The 21,376-nt window shown below is 44.2% G+C and overlaps 1 protein-coding gene across 2 annotated transcripts in view; it reads left to right on the top strand.

Moving 5' to 3' along the window:
• The window catches only part of GJA3 (gap junction protein alpha 3), a 654,666-nt gene that overhangs the window by 510,096 nt on the left and 123,194 nt on the right, over positions 1-21,376 (top strand). For both annotated transcript variants that reach the window (XM_085621555.1, XM_085621556.1), the window contains one exon: positions 75-190. The gene's annotated coding sequence lies outside the window, so the exon portion shown is untranslated. The remainder of the gene's footprint in view (positions 1-74; positions 191-21,376) is intronic.

Genomic DNA, 21,376 nt, shown 5'->3' with positions numbered 1-21,376 from the left:
GAACAGCATTAAAATGATACTCTGTCACTCATGAGCTGTGTCCATTTTTTTTGTCTCCATCACTGCACATTCAGGAAGGTTCAAGAGCAATGTTCAAGCTGTCTTCTCAGATCCCTGTCACGCGATTGACGATGAGGGCAAGCTGGTGAATTTCACAGAAAATTGACAGCTCTCAAGCCAGCCTAACTAGGTATGATCTTTACTGGCCTGTGTCTGTCAGTGTCACTTATCACTCCCTCCCCACTAGTCCCATCTCTGTCAAATATATTTTTGGCCACATTCACATATTACACTCTAGCCTAGACAGGGGACAGCAGTCCAGGTTCCCATCCGGGGGGCAAACCACTACCCCACAAAGGGGAGGCTAGAATGTAGAGCATGCTGTGCCCATTGCAAGGTTAATCCAGTGGTTCGGAATACAGACACTACATTTACTGGACCAGTCCCACTAACTTATGGTGCAGGCAGTAGGCCTATGCTTTGCTGAAACCTAACTATATTCATGTGAGCATGAATTTTGTATTGTTTTACATATGATTTGTTTTTGCTTCAGATGGAGAGCTTCCGTTGTCTATTTGTGGTACCATGTGTATTCATTTGATACTCAATCTCTCACCAGTGCCTTCCATTCTGAACAAAGCCACAATCTACATGCTAACATGACTTGACCATTCTCCATTGCAAGTAGGCAACCAAATCCTCTCACCCACATGCAGTTGATTTTAGAATACGATGAACTGGCTCTTCTACTGGTTTTTGACGTTACTCTGCACTTATGCATCATCATGTTTGCCTTTGTGAAGGCATTTTCTGACCCCAACCTCCCATGCACCGGCAGCACACTTACCCAGTAGCAAATGGGGTGGTGGGACGAGGAGTGAGAGGAGTAAAAAACGTCCTATTTTTTAAAAGCACTTACCTTAGTACTGCCGACCGCCGCCACCCCTTCTCCGTCCTCCTCTCTGCACCAGGAAGCACACAGCCTCTCAGAATCCTCTGGCCAATCATGACACTGCCCACAGCACTCAGACAGGGACTGGGAGGCTTGGCATCTTCTCCACCCAAGCTGTAATACAGCCTGGGTGGAGAACATGCAAAGTGCGCAAGGCAGTTTGGCCGGCCAGCCAAACTGTCATGCGCACTTAAGGTGTAGCCACCACTCCTCCTTCCAGTGACGTGGGGAACCCTACCCTGGCTTCAACTTCTAACTGAATACAAAAAACAGAATGATAATAACGGAACGTTATTATCATTTTGCTTTTTGTATTCAGCTTGCAGTTGAAGCAGTGGGGCGTTGCGCCTCCACCTTAGCGGAGGAGCCGCCGCTGCTTACCCGAAACCTGCCCAGACTAATGGAGCTGCAGTAGTTTGGGCTTTTAAATTATGTGGGGTGACTTCCGCAGTTTCTTTGCACTTATATTCAATATCAATATTACTAAATGTTTAGAAAGAACATCACTTGAGACGCAACTATCTTTCACTAGTGCACACACATGCGCTCTTACTGTTGACACACTGCTATGAAACTCCGGTATGCTGATTCTGCTACACTCATTCGTGCCCTTTACACCATGTCGTGATCATTGCTGTGCTTTACCCGTAAAGTGGAAGCATGGCACATACATCTTCGTGAAACATGGCATTTGTAACATGGCCACACATATGTGTTAAGATTAAATCACTCAGAGGTCACTGCTGTGAATTTAGCAGTTGCTTTCAATATTGCATAAGGAAGCTGAATTGATAGCTAGGAGGCGCGAGGTCTCAGTCTTGATATGCAGTTTGGCTGAGCATTCTCCAAGTTGAATAATCCAGCGCATAGAAAGTAAAAGCAGGTTTCTGTGAGGGATGTATGGCGATGCAATGAATTCCAATACCACGCGTGTCATTACAACACGGGAATTACAAAGCAAGTGCCATTACTACTCATTTTTATTACAACACAATTTTTTAGCATGCTTATGCCTTTGTCACGCATGCCTTTACTACGCAAATGGTAGTATTTCACAGGTAAGTATAAACCCTTTCTCTTTACATAAAATGGTTCATACTTATCTGCATAATACTTACATTTCTGTGGTAAATAAAGGCATGTACAGGTAAGGCTTACACTTGGCAACAAGCATTTGCAATGCAATAGGTCTCGCATTTACGTGAGTTTGAGCTATTGGCATTGTAAATGTCAATGCCTTTTATTTATGTTTTGGTCTTTAAAACATAAATAAAAGGCATTTTCATTTACAATGCTAATAGCTTAAACTCTCGCAAATGCGAGACCTATTGCATTGCAAATGCTTGTTACACATGTGACCCCCGATGATGCTGTGTGGCGTAATGGCATGATTTGCATGGAATTTCACATAAAAAGAATTAAGCGAAATGCCAGAAATGATTTAAATTAGATGCAAGCTTAGTAACAAGTATATTTCTTTACAGAAAGCCAGACCTTTTGACTTTTTCATTGCTTATTTCATAGCATTCCTCACTGTTCCTCTCTTTTTACGTTGCAATACCTAACTTTGATTATCCCGGTTCCTTAATTGAACATTTCCGACAGATTAAAGGAGTCAACTGAACGCTAATCATGCAAATATATTCGGCTGCTTGTCATACATCCAAGTATCTTTACTAACAAGCGATGCATACTCATGACTTTGTAAACTAAGGGGCATATTTACAAGGCGGCGATAGAAAATTATCGCCGCTTTTGCGGCTATAATTTTATCGCCTAATTAGCAAGGTCACGCTAACACGTGAAACCTTGCCTTAGTGCACGAATTCTTAACGCCCAGCTTTGCATCTCTAATGAGATGCAAAGTGGGCGTTCCTGACCTGACATGACAGGAGAAATGTCGCTAAGCGACATTTCTCCTATCAAGCCCCACGCTATGAAACATAGCGGCAAGAAAAGTAGCGATAACCCCTGTTATCGCTACTTTCCTTACACCTGCTTCAGGACTGACTTAGCAATGATAGCCAATAGAAGGTGGATATCATGGCTAAGTTTGTGGGGCCCTTTCAACAAGCTAACGCCACATTTCGTGACATTATCGCTGGGTTTCCAGCGATAATCTCACGTTAGGCAGTTAGCGCTAGGATTTTTATCGCTTTTGAGATAAGCGTTGCTAATAGCACGCTATCTCAGCGATAAAAATCCACGTTAGCTGACGATAATTATCCTAGCGCTAAGTGCGCTTAGCGATAATTATCGCTGGTTGTTGCCGATATGCCCCTAAGTTCCTGCAGTTTTCTTTTAATGAATAAAATGGATTGCTGTAAAAAGTCTTTTCGATATCACACATACAAGCTCCAATGCTCGGAGAAGCCCTTGAATTTGAAAGAAAGGGAACGGTTTTGCTCCTGTATGTATTTTGCACGCAGAATGGCTACAAATACAACATGTGGCTTGAGTGAACACACCCACCCCTGCTCTTGCCCCAACAAACCTTCCGTCGTACTCTTAGAGGACGAATGCACTGCCAGGCCCAAGGCCCCGCCACGTAACACTAAAGAGGGACATTTAATTGGCAGAACATGAAATTAATATTTTGATGATACACAATTAAGGCACATTAACTGCTCTGTCTTATAGCAGAGATGAGGCCGGCACCGCACCAGTGACACTTTTAAGACGGCTGCTTCAAGAGGTGTCAGCAGATTAGACAAACTGATGGCAGGGACGGTCCTTCCGCTATCATAATGAGCTCCATAGCTCGTTAGGTCCCCACACAGATTTTAGAGAATCTCTGCTCAACCCCCAGAAAATGTAGCACAAGCAGAGGGTAATTGCCTAGAGAAATGCATGCTAAGTAATGGAAACTGGATATATGATATTTTTGAGTTTGAATACAAAACACACCATAAAAACTTGAAGTATCATTTAAAAGTAACAGGTCAAAGTTGATAATGATTTATTCACGATTTAAGGTCCACCATGATAGGGCAAATGTCACTTTGCTCAAAGTTTTTATCTTAGGACCATTTCTCAAGTCCTCTAACAGGGCAAAGCAGAATGTGGAAGACAGCAAGGGTTCCTCTAAGTCTAATTTATCATAGTCAAGATTACAGTGAATCTTTGAGCTTTGTTGAAAAATCTTTGAGCAGGATTAAGTAGAATTTTGTTGATGCAGATGCCTGTTCGCTGCTCCAAGGTTTTCCCTCTAGAATAAGCCCCTTATTGTGTTTTTTAAATCATTCAACAGCACAAGGCTGGAAGCTATAGCCAGACAGGGCTCCACAAGGCCAGAGATTCCTTTAGTGTGAGGTTCAGCTGAAGCCTTTTCTTTTTCTGTGGAACAAAAGCTTTGAGCAGGAGAAACCCAGATATTTTGCCGGCCAAGCGTGCACCCTCCATAGGTAAGCCTCCAAATAATGTCTCAAACCACTGGAGGTAGAACAAATATTAAGTCCAATATGTCTGCTTTTGCTTAAAAATGTGTCTGGTGTTGTCCAAGTGAGACGTGGCATGGTACTGGTGCACCTGAAGCCTCAATATTGCAGGAATGGAACAGAGGGATGGATCTATATATGTCAGTCATGATGGTCACATACGAGAGCAGGGGGTGCCTACGCAAATTTCACAAGGTTTGGGGGGAGGTGTAGAGACATTACAACATACACCTCCCATCGAGAGTTGTGACTGCCTTGACAAAAAGAATGTTGCATTATATGTAGGGGCGTTGCTGTAACCACTGTTGTAATTACCTCCTATCCATGGAAATGTCATGCTGCTGCCTGCTTTATCTGAACGGGTTTAATAGTTACCGTTGGGTGCATGTGTGTGCCTTTTTGCAGTGTTTGATGCATTGTGTATGAAACAAAGAAAATCAAATAAAGATTTTTTTTTTAAAGATATTACTGAAAAAGTTCCCAGGGCAGCCTTTGAGGTACCAGGTCTCTCTACACTCAGGGATCTGTCCACAGTGGTCAGTTGCCCCTTCTTGATGCCAAGGAGCATTCTGCCTTTTGTGTCCCTGTAACAGAAACAGAAGGACAACCACTTGCCTCCAGGAAAGCAGTTCCAGTCCCTGAGTACTAGCAAGGATCATGAGTCTTTGGGGCTTTTTTCTTCTAGAATTGAGGCAGGTGCCAGAATAACAGGAATGGTTTCAGCTCCTAACATCCTCATTTGAGATCTTCACTTCAAAAAGAAGAACTGTGAAAGTGCCAACTAGTGTCCCCTTCTCAGAGGTCTAATCCCTGCTGAGAAGTCAGTTAATACCACTCAAGTCTTCCTGCTGCTGGAGTCTGCATCATTACCTGCAGGTGGAGAGTTGACAACAGCCAACCAGCAATATGTATTCAGTCTCTGGAGCAGGGCCTCTTAGCAATTTAGTTCTAAACCAGTATTATTCTAAGGCAGGAAAATGAGGGTTTTTGTAGAATTGCTTTTCCACTACAGTTATCAAAAAATATATGTTGACCAATAAACTAGATTTGGAAAATAAACTTGAAAGAAAGTTTTAGCTTTGTCCCAGGTGAAGATGAAATACAGAGGCTTTTACTGGTAATTAGGCCTGTTTGTGGAATATGTAGCTCTACTTACCCAGAGACAAACAACTTTTTACAACTGGTCGCTGCCGAGAGATACTTTTCCATAATATCTTGAATGTCCCAGTTTTATATGTTAAGCATTCAGTCATGTGGGCTTAAAAGGCACACTTTAGGAATGACTTAGTTAACTTATAAAAGCAGGTTCTTCTACATGGCAAAAACGATTTTCCTTGCCATGCTATACTGCAATACGTTTAAGCTGTAATCCAGCCAGAGCACGATTGTGCTCTTTGGAGCCATACACTTCAGTTGTGCAAGTGTTTAATATAAGTACCCAATGCAATCCACATATAATATTTTACTTCTATTCTTCTTGTGTATTTTCCCCACTAACCACCATGACTCTATTGGAAAGTTAAATAAGCCAATTAGATGAAGCCACTGTACAGTGCATAGTTCAGGGGGAAAGCAAATGCTGTGACACTATTTAGCGGACTAAAAGCTATAGGAAAAGTATGCCCTTCCTAAAGTACATTGTATATGATACAGCATTTTCTGGGCCCACTTGCTTAACATTGGTCCTCCAATGGACCTTTTTGTCTGAATGAGAGTTGATGGGAGTTAGCATTGACATAAATAATATTCAATTAACAGTGCAACCCATTTGGCTACACGATGATGACCAGGAATTGGTAGCTAGGGTTAAAAAAGTTTATTAGAAATTCAAATACATGACTCAACATCAAGCTATATAAGTACAAAACAGCAACAGGCAGGCCAAACCTATGGACAAAATTGAGACAGACCAATATTAGGCAAACAAGCAATTCAATCCCAGTAATACAAAAGACCAAAAGAAGAATTTGATGCTTAGAAAAGAGTCACAAGTTTTGTTGTCTATACATGGATAAATCTGCATCACCTAAAGTAGAGTTCTAGCTAAAGGATGGTTCTAAAAATCTAAAGAATCTAAAAAATAAAGGAAATTAGAACAAGGCAAGAGAAAAACCCGTAGGAAGGGGTCAGCATTTCTTATCCTTGGTCAAGAGTCTTCTATGGCTCAGAGAATAAATGTTAGCCTAAGGGACTTATTATGAGTTTAGTCGTGCTGGAGTGGAACCGCCCAGCACTGCCAAACCCATATACGAACCGCCTACCAGATCAGGAGTATTCTCCTTGTCTGACGGGCGGTTCTTTGGCGTTCCCAGGGGGGTACCAGCACATCATCATCCACAGACCCCCAAGATGATGATTAGAGTCACCTTTTCGAAAACTAAGCTGCTCAGCAGCAAACAATCAATTTGCATTGCAGGGGGCCACTGAAACCCAAAGGAGGCAAGTGGGATTAGGGAAAGGATGGGAAGTGCTTCTGATTTATGGACAGCTGCTGAACATCCGAGAAGGGATCTGGTCGGGAACCCCTGGGTACTCACAAGTCCAAATAGAATGCTTGCAACACCACAGGGCGTAAACACACAAAAAACCGAACTTACGCAGAAAATGACATTAAAGCCGAAGATTAAAATTATAATGCAGCAGCTAACCTCAGTCCTCTTGTAGTTCTTGCCCAACATGCTACGGGCTTCCTGCCCCTGTGCTGGCATCAGTGTGTTAGGGGAAAAGGGGTGTTGAGGCCTTGTGGGGGTAATCCATGCCAGACCCGCCCACACACACCGGGTGACTGGCAGGGGGCAGAGGCGCTTGATGACGGGAAAAGAGGGGATAACAACAGAGTAGCTCCTGGATCCTCCATCCATCTCCTGGCTCACAACTCGCTCCTTCTCTGGGATAGGGCAAGCAGAGACAGGAAGAGCATGGGAAAAGCAGCCCTTTTCACAGATGGGGGAAGTAAGCAGACACGCTCCTCGAAGCGAATCAATCTGGGGACGCAGACTTGCCACCTGCATTGTTCACCAGCCATTGGCTGCACTAGGGACTTTTACTCCCCATGTCAGCTAATACCAGCACACTGCCTCTATCGTCAGCTGGAACATTGCCAGGATCAAGTCAAAACTTATTGACCCTGTATGGGGCCAATTTATTGATAACCATGTACTTTCCATTTCCAGGAAACATGGGCGACTGAGTATGCATTTAGGTGTGGGTTCAAGAGTTTTACTGTTCCTGCAATTAGGCACGCAGCCGGGCATCCATTGGGTGGTTTATTTGCGTGGGTGAGCACCATGCTTTTGTGATCTGTAGAAGAACTTCAAACAGGATCGGTAGATATCCAAAGGACAGTACTTCTTTCCCTAAGTCCCTCCTGCTAATTAGCATATATAATCGAAGTTTGGGGAATTGTCAGGAATTCTGCCTGGGAAATCCCAGAACTAATCAAGGAGGCCACTACTGAAAGGGTACATCTTACCACATGGTTGGCATCCTGTGGTCTAAGGAGCCTGATAGGGTGTACATCTTCTGACATCCCAGCCAATAACACGTACAGGACAAGTCATTGGAGTAGCCTTATTTATGATATTAATATCTTTATTGGCTGGATTCTTCGAACTGTTTATAAAACAAGTACAGTCACCCAAGAGTGGAAAGCAATCATGACCATCTCCATGCTCCATGCTACATTGCTATCACCCACTTTGAGCCCATGCCTAATAGTCATGATTATTATCTGGATAACTGGATAACTATCTAGCGCTGAGGCCTAGCTGGAGAGCAATCGGATGGAAGCCAGTCAATCCCGACTTCAGATACAAAAATGGAACTCCAAACATAAACTCAATAAATGCTCCTTCACTGAATGCTTATGGATCTAAGAGCGAGGACTGTCATGAGATAAAAAAAATCACGTTTATCAGCTCTAAGACTGAGGCATTAATCCTCCATAGGGACATGAATTTTAAACAACTGGGGACAGAATATAACAGCTTGTGGAGAGGACCATCTTTACCTCTGCAAACCAGAGACAAACTGCTTGTGGTCCCACTTCCATACATAGGTAAATTGGCATACATCTTATTGGCACAATTTATTTACTTATAAGCCCCTAGCATATGGTACTACATGCACCCAGGGCCTGTAAAATAAATGCTACCAGTGAGCTGCAACACTCATTATGCAACCCACCCCTGTAGCTCTGTAAACAATTTCTCCAATCCGGCCCCGCAGCCTGCATGTGTAGTTTTGCCATTTTGAGCTAGCAAAACAAAGTTTCTGCCAATATCTGTAAATCACCTCTAAGGTAGGCACTTAGGGGTCGATTATAATGGCGGGCGGATCGCCACCGCCCACATGGCCGTGGCGATCCGCCCGCCGGAATACACCGCCCGCCTCCCATCCGCCCCCGCCACATTACAATGGCGGGGGGCCCTCCGTGGACGGAAAGACCGTCCGGCAGACGGAAAGACCGTCCGCCGGGCGGAAAAAGGCCATAACATGGAGGCGGTGTCTGTGAGACACCGCCATCCATATTATGATAAGTGCGGTAATGAGCCTTTCCATGGCGGTGTTGCCGCCATGGAAAGGCTGGCGGTCTTTGCTGTTGGGGGCCTGTAGCGACCCCCAGAATGTTGGGGGGTGCACATGGGGGTACCTATGGTACCCCCCTCATTGCCATGCACTGTGTGGCAGGCACCACGTGGTGCTTGCCATGTAGTGCATGGCAATGCGGTGCACAGTCCATTTACACTGCGAGTGGGTCTGCAGATCCACCCGCAATGTAAAGGGGTCAGGATGCGCCCGCCAGTGTGGCGGGCGCATTCTAATTTACATGGCGGGACCGAAACGACTTTGGCGGTCGGTCCCTGACTCCCTTACGGTGGCGGGCAGACAAACGTAATGGAACCCGTATACTTCACCAGGCAGGGTGCATGGTATTTTAAAAGAAGGACATGCATATTTAATGTTTTACATCTTATAACAATGAAAAACCTCCAAAGTTGTTACAATTTTAGTGGTAAATACAACTCAGGGGCTGATTACGATGTGGTCGGAAATGGCTCCGAATGGCACTCAGTTTGCCCAAACCTGTGTCGGAACCCATGTTTCCGACAGACTCAGAAACATATCTGACTGACCGATTACGATACAAGGTAACCGGTTAGTCATTACGAATCGGTTCTGACTGTCATTCGGAGAGTCCGAGTCGGTTGGAGCTGAATCGTATAGCTCAATGGACCACATTTCCGACCGTCGATTACGATGTCGAATTCCAACAGCCGTTCTGAATCGGTCTGTCCGACACAAAACAGCTGTTGGAAATTGACATTGGGGGCCCGTAGCAAGCCCCCCCCTTCACCCGGAGGCTTCCAGTTGGACCCATGGGTCCTCTTTATACAACCATGCACAGTGTGGCAGGCAGCATGGGGTGCCTGCCACTGGGTGCAAGGTTTTCCGCACCCACCCCTTATTTCAATGGGAGCCAGTGTTTTCGGTCGGAACAGAGGCTCCCATTAAAATCAATAGGAGTCCGACAGACATCATGATGAGGCCCTCAATGTAAAGTCAGATTTTATATTAATATTTATAAAATTACACTATTAGAAAGTTGTCATTTTCCTGCCCAAGTCCAAAGGTGCCTTTCTGCCTGTGGCCAGTATCACCTGACTGGTAAATGGCTCCCCCCATGGTGTGATGTGTATTGCTCACAGACAGTAGACAAAATGCTTGGGTGTGACAAGGTGTTTTTCTTCCTTCAGCGGGATGGCCTTTGGGGTTGTGCCAGCCCCTTCCTGAGCCTCAAACAGTGCCTACCCTGCCACAGGCAAATGTAGCTCACGCCCAGGCCTGCCTCCCATTCTCTTCCAAGTCCGTTGGCTCCAAACCCAGTGTTCAGGTAGACGGATGACTCTGAACTTGTTTGGAGGGGCCACAAGGAAGGATAGCCCATTGTCATAGCCACACATCTGAGTGTGCATAGGGAGCTCTTACCATCAGTAGAAATATTCTGCCATGTTGGATTTAGGTGGTAGGCTATTGTAGAATAGTTTACAGTAAAATACACAGGAAGTACTGCAAAAGTGGGAAGGGTGACCTCTGGGAACTTTTGTCCCACAGATTGAGTGGCCAGGAGTTTCCCCCACCTACAGGCTGACACTCGGTATAAATGAGCCACCAGTAGTACCCTCTTCAGGTCACTTCCAGGCCTGTAGACGAACAGAAGTGGTCTGGACCTTCTGTTTGTGACCTTAGAAAAATCTTGAACACTGGACCTGTTCTTCTTGCACCCAGGACAAAGAAGTGGACGCCAAGGGTCATAAGACTGACCTCTCATTTGCCCCCAGCTCCAAGCTGTAAGAGGCTCACAACAACATGCTCTTTCTCACATTCCCAGCTGACTAGTTTCAACTGGACCTGCCCAGGACCCTACTCTGACCTCTGCTGGTGTGCCATCCCCAAAGGCCCGGGTAGCTTGGCTGTTCACAGCAGCAAATCCGATCCAGTGGTACCTCCCAGATCTATTGCCTGGCCTCGTGGAGCCCACTTCAGCTACAGCCTGAAGCCTTGCCCTGCTGGAACAAGCAGAGCTCCAAACAAATGACTGAGTTTGAAGGCAGACGTCTTTACAGGGTGAAAGCACGAAAAGTGTCCGTCTGCAACTGCAGTTGGCACTGAATGCTTTTTGGTGCTATTTTGATCTTTAAACTTTAAAAATTCCTAACTCCAGTTCTACTGATTGAATTTTTGTGTGGTTTGTGTATTAAAATGTACTGCATTTTCTAAATGGGTTTGGGATTTTTCTTTCGTTGTGTTTTTACTTTATTACTGATTGAGTACTGCATGACTACTTTCTACTTTGACTCTAAGTTAAGCCTAACTGCTCTGTACTAAGCTACCAAAGGGTTAAGCACCGGTTTATTAGTGACTTTTGTGGTTCACACTGACAAGGATTGTGTTTATTATTTGAGGTGGGTTCTCGCTTCCATCAACGAATACACCAATGTCTTACAAAAGCTTAACTAAATAAAAGAAGCAGCAGCTCCAGTATAATGTATTTGAATAGATGCTACAAGCACGGAGGGAAAATTGCTCCAGGAAATGCTAGAAGACAGTTAAATGGGGACACACTGGCCTGCCTATGAACCTAGACCACAGAGTGGGAGCTGTAGAATGATTTCAGCACTTTTCTGCTTTGCATGACAATAATAATTGTCCTGAGAGCCATTTGGCGACCAAACTGAAAAGTACTATGTCCAAGAGTCCGGGCCAGATAAAGAATTTATAGCTGAAAAAGTAGAAGAGACAAATTGCTCCAAGCAAAAGAACAAGGCCTGAGCTCAATGGAGTACCCACCAATATGTTTTGTAACAATCAATCAATGTGGTCTCTTACCCTCAATGGTTTGTAAATTAATAATAGTTTTTTTTAATTTAATGTAATCATTTTTTGTTATTTTTGGGTTGTAGGTTTTATAGGAGAATAGGGTGGGAAGTAAATACATTAAAAATAATTAATGCATTTTTAATTAACATTAACCAATATGTTTTGTAACAATCAATCAATGTGGTCTCTTACCCTCAATGGTTTGTAAATTAATAATATTTTTTTTTAATTTAATGTAATCATTTTTTGTTATTTTTGGGTTGTAGGTTTTATAGAAGAATAGGGTGGGAAGTAAATACATTAAAAATAATTAATGCATTTTTAATTAACATTAATTATTTAATTGATAATTATTTGTTAATTGTACAGTTATATATTTTTACTTATGTGTGGGTTGTGGGTTTTGTAGGGGTATAGGGTGGGAAGTAAATTAATTATAAATATTTAATAAATATTTTGAAATTATTATAGATTATTTAATTGATAATTATTTATGTTAATTGCATAATTAATTTTTTTTGTTTTTAAGTTTAAGATAGGGGTTGTGGGTTTTGTAGGGGGATGGGGTGGGAAGTAAATTCATTATAATTAATTCATAATTCATTTTCAATTATTAATTATTTCAATGATACTTATTTATGTACAAAGTATATATATATATATTTTTTTTTTAAGTTTGAGGTGTGGGTTCTGTGTTTTGTAGAAGTATAGGGTGGGAAATAATTAGCTGTAATGTAATATTAATTGATTTTCATGTATTTATAATCATTTAATTGATAAATATTTATGTTAACTGTGTAAATATATTTTTTAATTTAACGTGCAGGTTGTCATTTTTTTGTTTTATGGGTGTAGGGTAGAAAGTAATTAGAATATTTATTATTATAAATAAATATTTAATTGATAGTAAATTATGTAAATTGTCTAATATATTTTTGTTTGGGGTGTTTTGTAGTTTTTGTATGGTAGAGGATATGTAGGACATTATAATAATTAATGAATATTATTCATTTGTAATAATTGTTTAAATGATAATTATGTAAATATGTAATGCAAATATTGTTTAGGTTACATGTGTGAGTTGTATTTGCAGGGCTTAAGAGTAGAAAGTTAATTAATTATAATTAATTTATTCTTAGTTGATTTGTAAATTTAATTGTTTAATTGATTATTAATTATGTAACTTATTTAATTATATTTGTGTAATTTATTTATTAGGTGTGGGTCATTTGTTTTGTATGGATAAAGGGTGGAAAGGTAATTAAATGTAATAGTTTTATTAGTAGCTAATTAGCAATAAAATGTAATTGATAATTATATAAAATGTGCAAATATTGTACATTTAAATATACATTTTAGATGCATGGTGTGTAGCTTATAGCGGTTTAGAGTAGAAAGTTATGTCAGTAATTACGAAATTAAAAAGAGTAAAAGAAATGTTTATTGTAATTTATTATTAATGTATGTGTTAATTGTGTTATGCCTTTAATTGTAAATAATATTGTATTTATTAGTTCTCAATATTTTGATAATAGATTTTGATATTTTGATAAAAATAATATTTGTATTAATTTATAATATGACTGGAGTGGGAATACTACATTTCCCCCACCCATAATCCATTACTTTCCCTACCGTTGCACTGACTGGAGTGGGAACAATAAATGGTTCCCCTCCGCAATCCAACACGTTCCCTACTGATCCACTCATTGCAGTGGGAATAGTACATGTTTCTCCTCCGACATCCAACACTTTACTCACTGTTCCATTGACTGAAGTGGGATTTGTAAATTTGACACCTCCTGAGTTTGAAACTTTGTCTACTATTTATAATTTGAAGTGGGTATAGTATATGTATGAATTTAAAAAAAATTGTAGATTACTTTATATTGTTTAAACTAATTCATATGTTTTTGTTATTTAAATTATAATATTTATAATTATTAACGTTTTTAATATTTTATTTATTTTTAGCAAATTCACCATTTTTACTTTGTTTGAGTTTTTCATTTTTAATTAAAATATTTTGTTCTTTAAATGCTCTGGTGCTTATTACGATGTCTCCGAACGACACTATCTCGCACTCAAGACTACACCGACCTCAAGACGGCAGTTCTGACCGCCTGATTACGATACTCCCATTTCTCTATGGGAGCTTGTGTTGCGGCTGTAAACCAGCTGCAATACAGGCTCCCATGAAGAAATGTGGGGGTGTCTAAAACCCTGCACCCAGTGGCAGGCACCCCATGGGGGGGCACCCTAGGTACCCTAGAGGTGTGCTGAGGTGACATGGATGTCCATCAACAATCTCCTTACATTTTTCAAGGCGAAGGCCCACTTGCAGTGCTGGAAATCCGGGAGCGCTATTCCACCATCTACTTTTTTTCCCGGAGTTTTTCCATGCATTTCTTACACTCTTATTCCTCCAAATAAAGCTACTGAGTTCTCCCTGTAAATTTTTAAACCATTCTGGTTTAAAGTGTAGAGGAAGGGTGTTAAAAGTTAAAGTGAATTTTGGAAGAATCGTAATTTTTACTATGTTGGTTCTTCCTAAAAGTAAAAGTCTTTTGGTTTTTATCCTAAGTCTATTAAAATTGATGTATGCCATTTCGTCCAGGTCCATAACCACTTGAATTCCCAAATATCTAGGTGCCGATTCGGATCCTGGAAAAATTCTCCCCGTACGACTCGTATCCGGTCTTTTTACCGTACGAATCGTACAAGTAGCGTACAATCTGCCAAGTACGATTCGTATCGGAAAAAGTCCATACGAATCGCATTGGGAAAATTTCCCCACACGTCCTCGGGTCAGAAAAAGTGTCCGACACATCCCCGGACGATTTTACGTACAAATGTGAAAAGTGAAGTCCGAGCGCGCAAGTACGATCCGTCCCGTGCGTCCGATGTTACAACCGTATGGAAAAAGCACCGTACGGACCAAACTCCCATTGCAACCATGGAGACATGTGCCCGCATACGCGCCAAACCCCCCCCCAGCCCCGTAAGTACGCGCCGAACCCCCCCAGCCCCCGTAAGTACGCACCGTACCCCCACCTGTGTACGCACCGTACCCCCACCTGTGTATGTACACCAGTGCACGTACGCACCGTACCCCCACCTGTGTATGTACACCAGTGTACGTACGAGTCGTACCCCCACCTGTGTATGTACACCAGTGTACGTACGCACCGTACCCCCACCTGTGTATGTACACCAGTGTACGTACGAGTCGTACCCCCACCTGTGTATGTACACCAGTGTACGAACGTACCGTACCCCCACCTGTGTATGTACACCAGTGGACGTACGAGTCGTACCCCCACCTGTGTATGTACACCAGTGTACATACGCACCGTACCCCCACCTGTGTATGTACACCAGTGTACGTACGCACCGTACCTCCACCCGTGTATGTACGGCGCGAACCCCCAGCGCGTACGGCACCGTACATACACGGGTGGGGGTACGGTGCGTACGTACACTGGTGTACATACACAGATGGGGGTACGGTAAGTACGCACACTGGTGTACATACACAGGTGGGGGTACGACTCGTACGTACACTGGTGTACATACACAGGTGGGGGTTCGGCGCGTACTTACGGGGGCTGGGGGGGTTCGGCGCGTACTTACGGGGGCTGGGGGGGTACAGCGCGTACTTACGGGGGCTGGGGGAGGGTTTGGCGCGTACCGGGCCCCCTAATCTGGTCGTTTCGCGCGTACTTCGCTTTCCCGGCACTTTTTGGGTGCCGTAAAAATATTGCCGTCCGGACTGCTGTGGGTTTGATTCGTACTTCCTGGTTCGTGAAACGCAGGCTGCATGCGTCCCGTCGGCGCTTTCCCGGATCACATTTGTATGTTTATTTTCGTCGGTCGGTGTTTTGTACGATTCGTACGGAAATAGTATTTCCGTGCGAATCGTACTTGCATATTTGTAAAGTGTTACAACCGGGTACGAGTCGGACGGAGAAAACCCTCCGACCGACGGTTCGTACCCGGTTTTTCCAGGATTGGAATCGGCACCCTAATTTCTGATTTTCCCAAAAGATTCCATGACATAATCTCGGTCTTCTCCTCATTAACTAAGCATCCCAAAATGATCTGCTACTTCCATTATTACAGCCAGTGAGGTTTTGAAATCGCTTGTGTAGATTATCGAAACGTCCGCATACAGTGCTTCTTTTTTTAGTCCAGTCTAAATAGTGGAAGGGTAAAATTCTTTGTTCTGCTCTTATTCTTTTAGCCAGTGGCTCCAAGTATTAGTTAAATAACAGGGGCAAAATAGGGCAACCTTGCCTTGTACCTCTACTTATGGAAAAGCATGGAGTTAGTGAGCCATTGACCAATATCCTTGCCATAGGTGCGTGATAGATACTTTTAATTGCCCTAATAAAATTCCCCCTGATTTTGGTCCATAACTTCATATAAGTAGGGCCAACTAACTTCCAGAGGCCATCGCCACATCAATCGCACAAACCAAATCGTGAGTTAGCTCTGAGAGCTGTCTTCGCTTCATGAAGCCTTTTTGATTCTCGTGTATAATATCACCTAGAACCTTATCTAGTCTTTTGGCAAGTAATTGGGTATATATTTTATAATATGAATTAAGCAGGGATATTGGTCTATATGCCTCACATGTTTAAGGATCTGTGTCAGGTTTGAGTATTAGTGTTATAATTGCCTCATTCCATGAGGGGGGGAGGGGAAGATGTATTCAGTCGCTTTATAAGGAAAGTTGTGAGTTCTTCCCTTAAGACCTTGTACAACTTGTTGGGCAAACCATCCGAGCTAGGAGCTTTCCTGTTTTGTAAGGTTTTAATGATCTTATCAGTATCCATTATGGTGATTTCCTGATTAAGAGATGCTTGCTGATCTATTCCCAAGCTAGGCAGATTATCTTGTTGAATCCACTCCCTGATTTCTGTTGTATCATTGGTGTATAAATCTTGGAAGAAGCCCAGGAAGGCCTCTCCAATCGTCAGATCTTCAGTACATCGCCCTTTGGTCACACTATTTACTACCTCTTAATTTCGTTCCTGATATTATCTTGCCTCGTTTTTCAGGCTAACAATTTCCCACACCCTTCTTCATATTCATAGTGTGCTAACTTGCTAGCATTCTACCTATTCTGCACATTCCCCTCAAAATATTCTAATAAAGTTTATTTAGCCTCCCTTAGTTTACTATGATGTGCTGCAATTGTAGTGGCCTGCAGACACTTTGTTAGATCCTCCTGGATTTCCTTCATTCTCAATTCATATTGTATAAGTTTGTTCTTGCCCTCTTTTCCTTTGTGCGCTGCAAGACTAATTAATCTTTCACGAATGTAGGCTTTATATGCATCCCAGACAATATGTATGGGGGTTGACGGTTCATTTAACTTTAAAAACTCTACCTTGTTGGCCTTCAGGGCATTCATAACATCCAGCTCACCTTGGGGATCATTACGATGGCGGGCGGACCTGAGTCTGCCCGCCATCGTGGTGGGAATCCAGACCGCCTGCCATGCATGCGGCGGCTCCTCACATCCAATTAGGATGCGACCGCCACCATGGCAGTCACATTTTGCACTTTAACATTGCAGCGGGTGCTGCTGAATGCATCACCCGCCGCAATTTTAAAAGTGCATGTTCTGTATTTCACTGCGCCATGTGGCAGGCACCACACGGTGCCTGCCACTTGGTGCAGTGAAATGTAGGGGGTTACCATGGGTACCCTCCTCGTACACAAACACCACCCCCAAACGCAAGGGGGGCCCACAATGGGCCCTCAAAGCCAATCCTCGCCAGCCTTTCAATGGCAGTTTACCCACCACGGAAAGGCTGGCTGAAGACAGCATCCTAATTAGGCAGACGGTATCTGCTAAGCACCGCCACCATTTTATGGGTGCAGACCGCTCCGCCAGGCAATTGGAACGATTCCGTGGCGGATGGTCTTTGCGTCCGCCACGGTGGCAGTCTGGATCCCCCGCCATCATAATGTGGTGGGGGAAAATCACGGTTCGATGGCGGAAGGCCCGCCACCGCACGGCTGGTGGTGGCGGGCCATCCGCTATCATAATGACCCCCCCTACTAGAGGTTCTATCTAGGGTCCAGCTGGTCTGGGAGTGGGAGTTTTTGAGGGAGATCCCTAGTTTTACAGCAGCATGGTCAGATAAATGTATTGGTTGATGTGATACCCAGCTAATATTTTTATTTAGTTTAACATCTGTTAAGAAGAAATCAATTCTACAGGAGAGAGAATATTTTTTATTCTGAAAAGTATACTCGCTTTTCTGACTCACCTTTAACCTCCAGATGTCCACCGGACCCAAGTTCGTCATTAATTGATGTGTACTCCCTCTCATTTTTATTGATTTCACTGTTGGTCTAGATGTGGATTTATTTAGGTCTAGTAGCATATTAAAATCTCTCCCTATTATTATATGGTACTTTATTTCGAGGCTATGGAGATATATATCCAAGTTTGGAGATGGATCATCAATATTGTGCCCAAAATATCCTACAAATGCGTAACCTGTATTATGCATCTTCACGCTGCAAATTAGCCATCTACCCCCTGGGTCTGCAATGGTGCTTTCCAGCCTGATTTGTGCAGAGCATTTAAATATAACTGCCACACATTTTACATTGCAAGTTTGGTTGGTGCATGAAAAATGGGTGATCCACTTTTCTTTTGAGAACCCCATCCCATTCTTCACGCCATAAATCTGTCTCCTGCAGTGTTTTTTTTTTTTTTTTTTGTTTTTGAAAAACTTTATTGTGCGGAAAATCAGCAGTACAAACATGGGCCTACAACCACCAGGTCCGGCCGATAGTATATGCATGTCAATTACGTAGCGTCACAGAGCAGCGACTGATCCCCAAAGGCGCAGCAGGAGTACAAAGGTTATTCTCGGCAACTCAGAAGTTAGGCAGGATACAGATATTTTTTAATTTAAAAAGAAACAAAAAAGAAAGAACGAACAAAAAACAAAACTCAAGGCGAGAAACAGTCTAGACGGTGTCAAGCGCCGACGGGGGGACCCCACCATACCAGGTAAAGAATCAGGAGGTCAATAAAGATAACCCGGGGGGAGGCAGCGGGGAAGTCAGAACCATCAGCATAATGAGTACAGTATTCCGGGAACCCCAGGATCAGGGGGACAGAGAAATGTCAGAAGTATCTTCAAAAGGGGGCGTACAAATGTTACCTCGGTAGGCGTTCCACTGACCCCAAATTTTACCCCACGCCCCAGGCTTGCCCCGAACCAGATATACCGTCTTCTCTCTAAACATACACGAGTCCATGTTCTCCTTCCACACTGACACGGTGGGAGGCCGTCGGGAACCCCAAAGCTGCGCGATATCCCTCTTTGCAATCATGTTCCCAAGTGCCGCCCACCGGGCCTGGGCAACGTTGTAATCAGTAGGCTCCCATACATTCAGCAAACATCGACGAGCCTCAGGCAACAGAGCGACCCCAGTGACATCTTCCATTACCGCATGCACACGGCGCCAATAAACCGCAACCTCGCGACACTCCCAAAGGATATGAAGGAAGGTGGCGCTCAATCCACAGCCGCGCTTACACAGCCCATCTGAAGAAAAACCCATCACAACCAAACGAGGACCCGTCACATAAACACGGTGAAGAATTTTAAGCTGGACAAGACGGAGACGGGCCGGAATAGCGACCTCTTTCGGGGAGGACAGTGCAGACTGCCAGTCCTCGTCGTCCAACTCCAACCCGTATCCGGTCCAGGCCTCCCGAAGATGCACAAGGAGGTCTGCCCGATTATTGATTAACTTCTTATAAATTAAAGAAATCGTACTATCGGGCAGATGACCATCAAGCATACGGTCCTCGAGTGGGGAAGCTGCGGGGATCGTGGTACCAGCCCCAAAGACCGACAGCAAAGCGTGGCGAACCTGTACATACCTGAAGAACTCCCTCTCACTCAACTCATACTCACTCTGAAGCACCGCAAAGGATTTGACCGCACCTTTCACCCAGAGATCACCCACTCTGCTAATGCCAATCATATCCCAGTTCTCAAAACCTTTCGTTGTCCAGAGGCATCCCAATCCGTCCGACGCAAACAAGGGGGTCGCTCGTGTCAGGCGATCATTCCAACGCATGGCCACATTGGCATCCATCCACACACGTACTGCAATCTTAGTGGGTCCCATTAGGTTCCTCCCTGCCGCCCGAGAATAGAGCGCTATGTTGAAGTTGCCACCAGGCAACTGATATTTATCCATCTCGAAAGCCGGATTTGGACCAGGTGCATACGTAGCATGGTTGATAGCGGACAGCTGGGAGGCCCAATAGTACCTCCTGATGTCGGGGAGCGCAATGCCCCCGTCATACCAGGGGAGAGTCAGTTTTGCGAGAGCAATACGAGCGCGACCATCCCAAATAAGTCTCCTCTGTAAACCCTCCACCTCCCGGAAGTAGGCCGCCGGAATAATATCAAAGGAGTTCTGGAGTGCGTAGAGAAATCGGGGCAGGGACATCATTTTAAAAAGCGCCGCTCGACAGAGTGGCGACAACGGCAACCTACGCCAGCGAGCCACATCCAACTTCAATCGCCGGAGAGGAGGAAGGAGATTATGCTCATGGCGGACCGCCGGGTCCACCGATACGTAGACCCAAGTACTTGAAACCGGATTGCGAAATTTGAATGGGAAACCTATTCGGCAGGGGGGGGAAGGCCACCGGAAATAACATACACACAAGATTTGGACCAATTAATGGTCAGCCCAGAGTTTTTCCCGAAAGAAGTGAGGACGTCAAAAAGGACATTAAGGGATTCACGCGGGGAGGTGAGGTTCAAAAGAATATCGTCGGCGTACAACGAGACTCGGTCCTCAAAGCCAGGGGCCCACTGAATGCCCCTTATCGACGGTTCCCATCGGAGCCAGGCTGCGAGCGGTTCTAAAGCAAGAGCAAAGAGCAGGGGGACAGCGGACACCCCTGCCTAGTACCCCTCCCGAGAGCGAAGGGCTGGGACACCCTCCCATTGACAACAACCTGAACTAGCGGATCCGTATATAAAAGTCTCACCCAACTAATAAATCCCGCCCCGAAACCGAACTTCGCCAGTGTGGCCCAGAGGTATGGCCATTCTATCGTATCAAAGGCCATCGTGGCGTCCAAGGAAGCCAAGATGGCCGGCTCGGAAAGAAACTCCGCCCTGGCGAGAACGCCATGCAAACGCCGCAGGTTGAGAGCAGTGTTCCGGTGCGAAATGAAACCGGACTGATCCGGATGAATCAAGTCACAGATAACAGCGAGTAAGCGATTAGCAAGGACCTTGGCGAGAATCTTCGGTTCAGCGTTGAGTAGGGAAATGGGCCTGTATGAGGCACAACGATCACGAGGCTTGCCCTCCTTGGGAATCACAACTATGGTGGCCAGACGCTGGTCACTAGGGAGGGAACCAAGCTCACGCGACTCCAAAAACATATCACGGAGAAACGGCGCGACTTTATCCGGGCACAATTTGTACAATTCAATGGGCAATCCATTGGGGCCCATAGCCTTACCAGTGCGAAGGGAACGAATCGCGGCGGCAATCTCGTCGGCTGACAACGACGCCTCCATGCACTCTCGATCCTCTTC

The sequence above is a fragment of the Triturus cristatus genome, chromosome 8 (assembly GCF_964204655.1).
Source record: "Triturus cristatus chromosome 8, aTriCri1.1, whole genome shotgun sequence".
Classification (NCBI taxonomy): Eukaryota; Metazoa; Chordata; class Amphibia; order Caudata; family Salamandridae; genus Triturus; species Triturus cristatus.
The sequence above is the reverse complement of the archived record's forward strand: the minus strand, read 5'-3'. Positions and strand labels throughout refer to the sequence as shown.